Source organism: Nelumbo nucifera, chromosome 1 (assembly GCF_055504915.1).
Source record: "Nelumbo nucifera cultivar China Antique chromosome 1, China Antique-T2T, whole genome shotgun sequence".
NCBI lineage: Eukaryota > Viridiplantae > Streptophyta > Magnoliopsida > Proteales > Nelumbonaceae > Nelumbo > Nelumbo nucifera.
The window spans coordinates 58,888,460-58,902,118 of NC_142649.1; the positions used below are offsets into that span (position 1 = coordinate 58,888,460).

Below are 13,659 nucleotides of genomic sequence, written 5' to 3' on the forward strand. Positions count from 1 at the left end.
TCACAACCCCAGGAAGGTCATGGCAACCCCAAGTGTGATCTCTTATATTCCCTGGCAACCATAGGAAGGCCTTAGAAACCCCAAGTGCAATCTCACATTACCCTAGCAACCCTAGGAAAGCCCTGGCAGCCCCAAGCGTGATTTCAAGTTACCCTGGCAACCCCAGAGAGACCTTGGCAATCTCTCAAGCGTAGTACCTTACTACCCTGGTGACCCCGTGAGTGATCTTACGGAGCCCTAGTAACCCCAAGCATGACACACTACTTACGAAACATGTGTAGTTAGTCTAAGGCACTAGTAAGATACCTCGTTTATATCGCAAACAGATAACAAAATGTAAGCGATGATAGCACACAGGCCACGACCTAACAAATGGGGGCTAAGTCATAGCCCAAGATTGAGAATGCTCTTTCACTCATTAAACATCACCCAAACATATCGATACCATCTCAAGATCATAACAGGTTCCCATCAAAGTAACAAACCCGACTAATGGGAATAGCAAAATATATATGACACAAAATGGCAAAAACATAATACAGTGCACATAAGAAAAAGTCGCTTTTATTGATTGGTATCAACAGTTGAATATTGACAAAACAATAGTAAACTACAAGATACAAATTTCCTATTCACTAAACCGTTCATTGTGCATTTCGATGATCTTCTCTAAACTCACCCTTTGTTCTTGCATGGTGACAATTTCTTGACGCTCTTCCTGTAACTGTGATAGCACCTTCTGTTGGTGAATGGCCTCGTCAAGAAGAGCCGATATCTTCTCCTCTGTCTTTGAAATACTGGCATCCACAACATTCAATCACCTACCAAGTTCATACAGGCCCTTGGAAGAAATTGGATTTGATTCCTTATAGCCGGTCTTCCAAAACCGTGAGCCATACGAATCACTCGCTCTTCGATATGCTCCATCCTAATGCCCATCGCAACGAATAAGATGCACGTCTTCAACCACTGGGCGAACAGAGACTAGGGGTGTAAATGGTATTCAAAAATTCGATTTCGAATTCGATATTCAACATAATCGAATCGAATTCGGATAATTCGAATATCTAATCGGTCGAATTTGGATATCCTATTTATACTGAATAGTTAATCGGATTTGAATTCGGATATGACCTGATTCGATTCGATAAATATCCGAATTCAACCAATTATTTGATTCTTATAGATAATATATAAAATATTTTGTATAATTTATATATAATAATTAAATTATATAAATAATTTATATATTTATATATTTATATATTTATATACTTTATATCAATAAAATATTTATTTTATATATTTATTAATTATCTAAAATAATTAATTATTCGAATTCGAATTAAATCAAATCAAATATTTAAATATTTAATCATATTTGAATTCGAATATTATTTTCAATATCCGTCGGATATCGAATCAAATTCAGATATCGGGTTTTCTAATCGAATTCAAATTCGGATATTTCCTTATCCGATTCGAATTCAATCCGTTTACACCCCTAATAGAGACCATGATAGTGACTCCACGGACTCTCACATAATGGAGTTCATTAAACCTGCCACATGTTTAAGGAGGCACTCATAATCACATGCGGAAATTCAACGGAAGGCAACCACCACTTCTCAATAACCACCCAATTAGTGGGTCAAAATGGGTGGATTGGTGTTTAACCCATCAGTCCGGATTGAGTGGACCCTTAGGTTCACGGGGCACATGAACCCTCCAATAGTAGACGTGGACGTCAACTCATGACAGGCGCTAGTCGTTAACTTCTATTTGTCCGGTTGAACCGGACACTAAAAACAAAAAAAAAATGAAACTTGTTTTAAATTTTAGAATTTCATTTGAACTTCCCTTCCATCGGCATTTGGCTTTCGCCTTTTGCCGGAAAACCTTCAGTACGGTTTGCAGCGGACTGGCGCACTCCATTGGCAGCCGGAAAATCTCTCATCCAACTCGAACTTCCCTCCCATCAGTTTTTGGCTTTCACCTTTCGCTGGAAAACCTTCAGTATGGTTTCTAGTGGACCGGCGCACTCCATTGGTAGCCGGAAAATCTCTCATCCAAAGACCGGCGCACTCCATCGGCAGCCAAAAAGCCTTCAAAATATTCACTCCATCGATAGCCGGACCAGCGCATATCGAAAGGTGTGCACGTCGAGAAAGGCAAAAGGCGAAATCTCTCATCACAGCCAGAAAACCTTCAATATGGTTTCAACGATTCCACGCTGCTCTCCTCACGGCTTCATCAGAACTAGATAAGCGGGAATTCACTAGCAGCCAAAACGCTGGCCCTTCAGCAGCAACTACTTCTTTCGAGAGGCGGCATTGGAATGGCGATATCGCCGTCGTCTGTTCCCGACACTAGCTCTCAAGGCGGTGAGTTGGGGCTTCACCCACTTCCTCTAAGCCTGGCCAACGCTGATTCCTCGGATTCTAGGCTCCTCGTCATTTTCTTACTTTTTTCTTTATTTGAATCCGTAGAACGGAGAAGCTTCAGTTCAAGGGTTGTACAATGGATTCGCCGGATCTCTGTCTCGTACTGCTCAAACAGCAAACCAGCAACATTTTCACAATCCACAAGTGGGTACTCATTTGCTCAATTATTTAATTAATTCTAGTTTCTGGTTTGTGTTAATGTTAGCACAGAATTTCAGTGCACCGGCAACGACGGCACCAGCGGTAGGGGAAGCAGGAGGAGTTGGTGCCGCTCCCCAGAGGCAGCAGAGGGCGAGGGCCGGGAGAGGGTAGGAGGAGTGATGTTGTTTGTGCAGAAAAATCGTCACTGGCCGGAGAATGGGAGGGAGGAGTCTTTTTTCATTTTTTGTCTTTTAGTGTTCAGTTCAACCGGACGGATAGTAGTTAACATTAAACGACCGTTATGCTAAGGTTGGTTCAAAGGCGTCGACGTGCATGCCTCCTATTAGAGGGTTCACGCGCCCCGTGAACCTAAGGGTCCACTAATCCGGACTCTTAACCCACACCCAACCCAATTCAACCCACCAATTTGCCACCCCTGGATTCAAATTCGAATACGAGGTCTCCAAATCTAATTGGATTTCTAAAGATAAAATGTATTTAAATTTTTATCTTTTCGTATTTTAAAATATTAAAAGTGCAGCAAATCCGATTTGTGTTTGTTAGGATTCGCATTCAAATTACTTCTTCATATCCAATCAGATTTAGGAAGTTGAAAAATAATGAGCATTGGTGTGTTCAACTAGCCAGATGTGTATGTTTTCGTCTCTGACTAATCTGCTCCCGTTGGATTGAATCTGAATTCAATTCGAGTCTATTAGGATTCAAATTCAAATCCAATACATGGTCTTCAAGTCCAATTGAATTCAGGTGCAAGGTTTTATTAATCGAATCGGATTAGAATTTTGTCGAATCTGATCCATTTACAACTTAGAGAAGGGATAACGAAGTGGGTAATAACAAATTCAGATGGATGCTTTGGAAATAAAAAGTTGATCATTTACGAAAAGACATTAAACTCCCTCTTTTTATATAGTACATAGATGCCCATCCTGGGTGCTAGAAGATTCTAGTTAGATGTCTTGTTTTTTCTAAGGTTCTCAAGCCTAGTATTTATTGGAAAGGGACTTATCTTTCATTGGCTGGCAAAGAAAAGCTATGAAAACTGTACAAACCCAAAGAATCTTTGGGTCAAGATCATTAATCTAGATACATGAAAAGGAAAGGAAAAAAATACTATCAGGTATTTTCCCTAGAAGAGGGTTATGGGGGTGGAGTGTTTTGATTGGCAAAAGAATTCTCCTTAAAGATGCTAGGTGGACCAATTAGTAAAGACCAAAATTGTGATATATGGAGTGATCCCTAGATTCCATAGTTAGTAGGGAAATTCATACAAGGTTTGTAAAGGTTTTTCCACCTTTCCCTTCCTTTTCCTACTTTTTTCCTTCAAACCAAACACAGCCTAAATGAATAAGATTTAAGAAGTTGAACTCTAATTTAATTGATAACATCTTTATCCCTAGCTTAATTTGCCTTGAAAATAAAACATATTAAGCAAAGTAATCTTGAATGGGAGGAGAAACTAATTTAGGACCTAGATTCCAAATGACTCTTTTTTGTCATATTGGCCTATCATGTTGTCACAAACTTGCAAAGGTGGGTTTAGTATAAGAAATGAGTCATGTAGTAAAGGCCTAAAAAAGATATTGGCTTTCAAATGTAGATCCAAAAATCAAATTGTTCCTTATAACAATCCCTTAGCAGTTAGTTACCATCTAAGAGAAGGCTCCATTCATTTTCCGGTATTTAGTGGGGGTAAGTTGGTAAACCGATAACTTGATCGTTTATAGTTCATTTTTAGTTCATGCCATTAATAATACTAACATTTTGATCGTTTATAGTTCAATTTATTTATATTATTCATGATTCGATTCTAATTCAAAATTGAATTGGATTCATTATAAAAATCTAGTGGATAAGATTCCATTCAAGTTCAAATATGAATGAATCAAATTGAATATACCTATATTTGATTCGATTTGGTCCATTTTATATCCCTATTTATTCATCTAAGGTGAGATAGGGGTGCAACTTGGCTGAGCCCAAATCGAGCCCCACCCAATTCAACCAAAGCTCTTGTACAGGTTGGGCTTGAGTTTTCAAACTTCAAGCTGGTCTTGGTAAAAAAATTTAAGCTTAACCTAATCTCAGGTTGGACTTGAATTTTGAGGCCTTGGGTCACCCGACCCGCCCCAACCCAATTTGATCCCACCCAATGTTTTATGATATACCTATATATTTGCATGTCATCAATCTATTCTACCTAAAAATTGGTTTACATACGCCCAAGCCGAGATTTGGGTTAATCTCAAGTTAGGCCTGGGTTAGAACACTCAAGCTTAACCTTGAGTTAGGCCAAGCCTATGCTCGAGGTTTGAGACTTAGGGTTGGGCTTTGGCCTTCAGTTGGCCCTCAACCCAAGCCACACCCCAAGAAGTAGCATTGTGACTTTCCTAATTGTATTAGTTTTTATTTTTTTATTAAATTGTTTTGACTATTACTAAATTCTTGTTTAGTAGATTAGGGGATTTAAAATTAATAATAATTAAGTTTAAGATTAATAATTTTGTTAATTTTTTAATTCTATTCACAAACTTTTAAGGTCATTTTATTTTTTAAACGAAATCTAAATAGATATCAAAATATAAAGTTTTGTTTTGAAACTAAACTTTTCTTACTTTTCTGTTGTTTTATTAATAAGCATGTATTAATTTGTATTAACTTTATTTTTAAATAAAATGTTTTTTACTAATTCACATTATTCTTATCTATATTTTTATTACATTATTAACTTAATTAGTTAACTAATTTATTATGTTAATAATTAATTGGTTAACTAATTAATTAAGCTTTAGTAATTAAGTTATAATTAGTTAACTAATTATATAATTATCTTATTATTTAGTTAATCTTTTTAATTATATAATCATTTTCCAAGTGAACTAAATTTGTTAAGTAATTAATGTAATTAAGAAACTAATAACTAATTAATTAACCTTAGTTAATTAATTTAATTTAATAAAGGTTTATTGATTCTCAAGGTTATTCCATTAATTTTATTTTTTACATTTTATTAATCATTTTTTGAAATTCTACTTAATTTAAAATTATTAGCTTTAATGTTTGTTAAGAGAAACCAATTTTATTACTTTTATTATAGTTATTCATTTTTGTTTTTATATTTAGTATTTTTTGTACTTAATTGTAATTTTTACTTTTTTTTATTTTTTTCATTCTAATTATTCCGTGGTTACAATTTATTGAAAATAAACATTAAAACTAAAAAAATTACTAACTTGTATTATTTTATCCTTTTTTATTAATTTTATCAAGAAGCAAGTTAATTTTTATGATTAGTTTCGTAGTGGAAATTTTAATTAAATAAACTGATTTTATGATTTAATTAGATTGTATTAAGTACAATCAAAATACTAATATAATTAGTTGAGTTATTGATGGAACACCTATCCTTTTATTGAAAACCAATATTCCAGATTTAGCATACCTTTTAAAGAAGATAACTAATTCCCATCATGCCTTCGTTCTTACAAAAATGGAATAACTATCAATTTATCATAAGAAGATTGCCTTTAAAGATTGACGTTAGATAGTTGCAATGAGCAAAGAGAAGATAATGACGTGGGTTAAGGAGGTAGTTGGGAATGATAAATGAGAGAGAGAGAGAGAGCAAGGATGGGGTAAGGGAGAAAGGAGAGAGGTTTAATGAGAGAATAGAGAAGGGGGAATGGGAGAAGGAGAGAGATGCTGACGTGAGACCTAATCGTTTTATAATAAACTAGTAGGGACCCATGCGATGCATAAGCTTTGTTAAAAGAACTTGAGGCAAAACGAGTTAGGGGTGTAGCTTAAGTAGGCCTAATCTGACACAGATCCACTTCAACCAAAAATTTTGCATAGGTTGGGCTTCAGCTTTCAACTTCAAGTTAGGCTTAGGCCAAAATCCTCAAGCCTTACCTAAATTCAAGTTAGGCTTGGGTTAAGGCTTTGGGTAGCCCGACCCCAATTCAACTAATTTGAGTCCGACCAACATTTTTTTGGCATACATATCTACATATTATCAATATATTCTACATAAAAATTGGACTACGAAGCTGAACATGATCCCAAGCCTAGCTCAAGATGTTGGGTTAAAGCTCAGGTTAGGCCTAGGTTGGTAAGAGAAAAATTAATAGTAATTTTCAATAATTATTGATAAATTACTAATATATAACAAAAATAGAATGACAATAATTATTGATAATTTAGTAACCTAGGCTCAAGTTTACCAACTTAGGCCCAACTCGAGCTTAACCTAACATCTTGGGCTAGACTTGGGCTTGGGCGTTTTGAGCTTTATAGCCCAATTTCCAAGAAAAACATATTGATAAAATCATAAAATTGGATTGGGTCAACTTTAAACTACCCAGGCCTCAACCCAAACCCAACCTGAGTTTAGGTTAGCCTGAAGTTTTTTGGCCTAAACCCAACTTGAAGTTCAAAAACTCAAGCCCAACTTGTGCAAAAGCTTGGGTTGAACAAGGTCGAGCTTTGAGTTAGGCCCACCCAACCCAAGGTACACCCTTAGCTCCTTTGGCCTCAAATTCTTTTAACAAAACTCGTGCACCGTAGGGTCACCCTAGTAATTAATAGCACTAATTTTAATTTTTAGTTACTAATAATAATATTAATTACTAAGAATAGTAATATTTTATGGTATTTTTTAATTATTCACAAAAATTGGTAATAATTATATTTAAATTTTATAATTAATATTTAAAAAATATTAATAAATTTGTAATTATAGTTAATAATTCTCAATTATGAATTAATAAATTTTATAATTCTAAAATTATAAAAGCAATGCAATATATATAGATAGATTACTATTATTAATAGTAATAATAGTTAATTTAATTATTCATACAACCTTTATTAATTTTTAAATTTTGATACTAATAAAACAATTAATTACTAAAAATAGTAATATATTTTGGTATTAAATTTCAGAAATTGTTAATGAATCATGGATATAAATAATAGGTTTTAAGTGAATTTTGGTATTTTTTAATTAATCCTGAAAATAATTAATTAATTTTGGTAAATTGTCGACAATATTAGTAATTAATCCAAAAAATATTATTACTAAAATGAAAATTATTAATTATTACAAATAGTAATATTGTTTGGGAATTTTTAATTAATCACGAAAATAATTAATTTATTTTGGTATGAGTTATAACAAAATAAAAATGAAAATTTTTAATTATAAACAATAGGTAATATACCATTCAAAGTAAATAGGTTGTAACTAGGACGGATTAATGAAAACCAAACCATACCCAATCCAATAAACCACATCACTTTAGTTAAATGGATTGAAGAGAGAGAGAGAGAGAGAGAGAGAGAGAGACAGATGTGTCTTAGTTAGAAGTAGGGATTAGTTAAGAGTATAAAAAAAGTTGGTTATGCTATATAAGCAATATTTTAGGAATGATGAGAGGTTCTTTAGGAATTAGGACTTTAGGAGAGTTTTAAGAACAATAAATTAGGAGTGTGGACAGGTTTTAGGAGAGAGGGTATAAAGAGAGATTTTAGGAATGTTTTTATTAAGGGGATGTTTCAACATGGTGGAAATGCTCTTAGGAGAGAGAGAGAGAGAGAGAGAGAGAGAGAGAGATGAGTTGAGCTAATTAAGGAGAGTAGCTATTTAGGTGGAGAGAGTGAAAAACATGAGTTGTTAGAGAGAGAGATTTTAGGTAAAATATATTGAGCTAGCTAATAATAAGGAAATGAAGACAAAGGGTGCTCAGTTGGCTTAATATGAGTGGTGGGAAGGGGAGAGGAGAGAGAGTCAAGGAGAATGAAGGGCGGGGTAATGGAGCAAGGAGAGGCATGGTGACATGGATTGTATATATATATATATATATATATATATACTAGTGGGGTCTGTGCAATGCACGGGATGGGGCACTCCTCCCTGTCCCTCACCCCCGTAGTCAAAACACTCTACCTTATCCCTGCCCTGTCTCTGGTGGTGGGGCAGGTTCAAGGCGAGGCATCAATTCCCTATCAAAGGATGGAGAATCCCCATATATTCCCACCCCAAGGCAATCACCTAAAAACAATCTAATCTGTGGATATTTTACAAATAGGATTATGGGAATTAGGGGATATATTAGGAATTGGGTTATGACAATTTGGGGTTATTTTATAAATGGAATTGTGGGATCCTAGGATTAGAATATAAGGAAAGTTTAGAGATATTTTAAAAATCAACATTAAATCTACTAATAAAGTGTATAATTTTTAATTTATAAAAGCAATGCAATATATATAGATAGATTACTATTATTAAAAGTAATAATAGTTAATTTAATAATCAATTTAATTATTCATGAAACAATTATTAATTTTTCAATTTTGATATTAATAAAACAATTAATTATTACTGGTAATTAATTAATATGTTAGTAATATATCTAATATTAATTACTAAAAATAGTAATATATTTTGGTATTAATTTCAGAAATTGTTAATGAATCATGGGTATAAATAATAGATTTTAAATGAAGTTTGGTATTTTTTAATTAATTCTGAAAAGAATTAATTAATTTTGGTAAACTATTAGTAAATTGTTGACAATATTAGTAATTAATCCAAAAAAATATTATTACTCAAATGAAAATTATTAATTATTAAAAATAGTAATATTGTTTGGGAATTTTTAATTAATCACGAAAATAATTAATTTATTTTGGTATGGGTTATAATAAAATAAAAAAGAAAATTTTAATTATAAACAATAGGTAATATACCATTCAAAGTAAATGGGTTGTAACTAGGTCGGATTAATGAAAATCAAACCATATCCGACCCAATAAACCACATCACTTTAGTTAAATGGATTGAAGAGAATGAGAGAGAGAGAGAGATGTCTTAGTTAGAAATAGGGATTAGTTAAGAGTATAAAAAAAGTTGGTTATTTGGGAATGATGAGAGGTTTTTTAGGAATTTGGACCTTAGCAGAGTTTTAAGAACAATAAATTAGGACTGTGGACATGTTTTAGGAGAGAGGGTATAAAGAGAGATTTTAGGAATGTTTTTATTAAGGGGATGTTTCAACATGGTAAAATGCTCTTAGGGGAGAGAGAGAGAGAGAGAGAGAGAGAGATGAGTTACCATCAGGTTTGGGGAATTATATGCAAACCCCATCCCTTCTTCGTCCCTGATTTGGAGCAAAAATATTACCCCCCATCCACACCCTATCTCTTCCCCATCCCTATTTAAAATTCGATAAAACATGCCCTGTTTGGGGTAGGGCAAGGGCCCAAGTTTTACAGGGAAAACTGCCATCCCTATAATTCTAATAATTTTCTATAACTAATTAACTAATAGTAAATTAAATAACAATAAATTACAATATTTTATGGTAATTTCCAAAAATTATTGAGATTATTGTCAATTAGCAAAAATGTATAATAAATTAATTATTTACAAAAACAATAAATTAATGTATATTATTTACTTTTTAAGCCTAAATTATTTGCTATTAATCAAAGGGATATAATTATAGTAAATAAATGTAATTATGCTAAATTAAATTAATTTTAATTAAAAGTATATCATTTGTCGCTAATTAATGTAAAACCAAGTATGGTTGAAGTCAACCAAGTGGTCTAGACTGGTGTGGATAAATTTAATGATTTTCCTAAATTATTTCATAATTATTTATTAAAATAATAATAATAATAATAATGGATTATTGTGAGCGTCGGGAAACAACTCACTTTGGGCTAGAAATGGAGTCGCCACTCATTAAGTAAATGAAAGGGAGGCGATGGGACCTTCGGGATTTATATCAGAAAGCATTTTGGTTCATTAGTACCTCCAATAGAGGAAGGGGGAGAGAAAGGGAGAAAAAATCAATGAGAGAGAAAAGGGATTGGACCGGAAGAGAATCGGAGATGGAGGCGGTCACCACCGGTCCACCTCTCTTCAAATGAAAGAGGAGATGAACAGTGCCCTCAGGTTAGCCGTTTTAACTTGGTTTTATTTATAAGGGGGGTTCGGTGGCATTTTTGTAATTTTCATGAAACTCGGTGGTAGTTTTTGGCAATTTCGTGGTTCGAGTCAAGGTCGGTCCAATGGGGGTCAAAACCAAGGTTCTGATCCAATGGTAGATGGTTCCGGGGTAAAAAATGGAGGGTTAAGATGGGTCTGGTCACAAAGAGTGGGTTTGTGTGTGTGTCCACGAGATTAACTGAAATGGAATCTTTTTGTATGAAGGGGTAATTTGGGGTATTTTTGACTAAAATTTGGTAAGGTGGGGTTTTTGGACGCTCTGGGTAGATTGTTGGGGTTGAATTGAGCTAACTAGGCCCAGATCGGATAGATTTAGAAAAGTACTGGGGTTAATCAAGGGCTTCGAAATTGAATTTTGGTTCAATGAAGTGGCAAACAAAGGCAGTTTTGGGTGATATTTCATAGGGTAGGGTTTTTGGATAGTCTGAGGTGAATGGTGATGTCAGATTGGGCAAATTATGCCTAGATCGGGAAGATCTGGAAGAGGCTTGATTCAGTCAATCTAGAGCCTTAAAATATAATCTATGTATGGTTAAGGGACAAACAAGGGTATTTTGGGCTGAAATTTTGTAGGTGGGTATTTGGGGATGTTGATAGTGATGTCTAATTGGTTCAGGGAATTAAGATCATAGGAATTTGGGTCAACGAATGAATCTAAAACGAAATCTTGGTTTGGTTGAAAGGGAAACAAGGAGGATCTTGGGCTAAAACTTTATGGGTAGGTGTTTTGGTGTATCCGGAGTTTAATGATGTGGTTTGATCAGTTTGGATCAAGGGAATCTGGTTTGTGGCTGTTTTAAGCTAACAATATGAATCATAATGGAATCTTTATTTGATGAAAGGGTAAACATGGGGAATTTTGAGTTGAGATTTTGTGGGTAGGTATTCTAGATTGTCTAGGGTTTAATGATGGTGTCTAATTTGAGGATTAAGGTGTGGATGGGGGACGGGATGCTCAGGGCCATCTGATTTGAGGATTAAGTTAGGGATTTTTGAGTGTTTCGAAGAGATAGGATGGGTCTGATCGGGTGTTTTGGGCAAATTGAAGGTTCAGGTAGCAGATCGAGCAAAAATCGAGTGTTGACAATTGTTATTTAAATAAATATGAAGCAATTTCTAATAGATTAATTTCATAATTTAATTTTCCTAAATTTTTTATGATTATTTAGTTGAATAATAATAGTAATAATAATAATAATAATAATCATGGACTATTATTTAAATAGTTTTGGAGATTATTTTTTTGTAGATTAATTTCCCAATTTCTTTAATTATCGATTACTGAAAAAATTATGGGTTATTAGTTAAAGAATTTCCCTTTATTATTTGATAATTGATGGAGGATGATTTGACCCGACCCCTTGAGACGACGACACATGGACATGACTCAACACTAGCCACAGCTCAGCACCACTGCCTGACTGCGACTAGGTGACCAGCCCACAAGGCAGCTCGCTACCCCATAGCTCGCTATAGGGGGAGCTCGCTACCCCATAGCTCGCTATAGGGGGAGCTCGCTACAACACGAGCTCGAGGTTCCCCGAGCTACTGAAAGGGAATACTCCGAGACAAGTCTATCCCAGCTCGCGAGCTAGGATAACCAGCTCCCTCTAACACTTAGGTAGAAAAACTGCCCCAAAGGCAACCTTGAGAGGGGTCACCTCGAAGTACCCCAAGGAGCTCGCGACAGGATAGCTCGTTATGCGACGGAATAGCTCGCTACAAGGTAGCTCACGGCTAAGTGACGCGATGCTTTCAAGAAGCTTCTATCTGACAAGACTGTATCCGTCAGCCTGTGCCACGTCTCCTGACCGATGACACAATCCCTGCCAATTCAACAGACAACATCCACGTCTCTCAACAGATGGTGGCGTACATGCCCTCCTGGGACGTGTCACTCATCCGATTGGGAAGTACCCTGCAATGCTTACCTGCGCAGCCCTGGAAGATAACGGTTGTGACAGAAGCCCAGTGGCAGTTACGCCCGATTTGACAAGAACGCCTATATAAGAGCCCCCTAGTTGAAGGGAAGGGCTCTCTCTCAAACATCTGAGATCTTATCTTGAACTACTTGCTCTCAAGCTAACTCAGTGATCTAGCACGACCTACACTCTTAGCCTTTTTCACAATCTTCACTATTTTCTCCAGCATTCTAACTTAAGCATCGGAGTATTCCCACCGGGCAAGTCCCCCGGGAATTCTTCACCGTCTTCTTCTCAGGTGTCGTTCATTACCAGCTAGGAGCCAGTCAGCAGCGGCAAGGAGTGCCCGGATCGTGCAGCATCATTTGGCACCGTCTATGGGAACCACTTCAAAAAGCCTTCCTCTAAGCTTCTACGGTTTCCTTTTGAAAACTCAGTATTCATGGCCTCCTCCAGCAACGCCGGACGTGGTGCCAGCCAAAACGCCTCTAGGGAGCAACCCCAACTTCCCACTATTTGTATTGGACAGTTCACCGTCCCCCTCTCCGTGGACGGAGTTTCCAGTCTGAATGTGCCTCTCACAATGGCACCCGCGATCGCCCCACTCCCTTCCACAGTTGGAGCAACCTTAGTTGAACCTTCGGTTGTGCCCCCAGTGACCAACCCGAACCAATTGCAAAACTTAATGCAATGCATGCGAGCCATGCAAGCTCAAATGAAACAATTCCAGCAGTTCCAACTTTACCAACAACAAGTGTTGCATCAGGTCTCCTAGTACCAGTACCAGCAGCACTTTCCCTCCTTGCCTCAGGCCCAGCTGCCGCTTCCCCCTCGGCACCCGGCCACGAAGCAGACCAAGCCCTCCTGCCGGAGCGAACGACCTCGCCGGGGAGAGGCCTCCCAGGCCCAGGATCCCGCCAAGATCCAAGCCTCTTCCCTTGGTAGGAAGGAGAGGCCAACCACCCCTGCCACGCAGCCTATGAGCAGGTCGGGGGCCTCCCAGCCAACCAAGCCCGCATCGCCCTAGCATTCGCAGTTCGAGCTCCCGCTCGCAGAGAACCCATTTGTGGTCCTGGCCGCAGACTACAGGCAGGGCCCTACGGTCCAGAGC

General features: G+C 36.4%; 1 long non-coding RNA gene across 1 annotated transcript; it reads left to right on the forward strand.

The window, feature by feature from the left end:
- The first annotated feature begins 1,487 nt into the window (after positions 1-1,487).
- Positions 1,488-3,167, forward strand: LOC104588701 (uncharacterized). Its single transcript, XR_733835.3, has 3 exons — positions 1,488-2,384; positions 2,490-2,588; positions 2,663-3,167. It is a non-coding gene; the product is annotated as an uncharacterized LOC104588701 (long non-coding RNA).
- Positions 3,168-13,659: the final 10,492 nt, after the last annotated feature.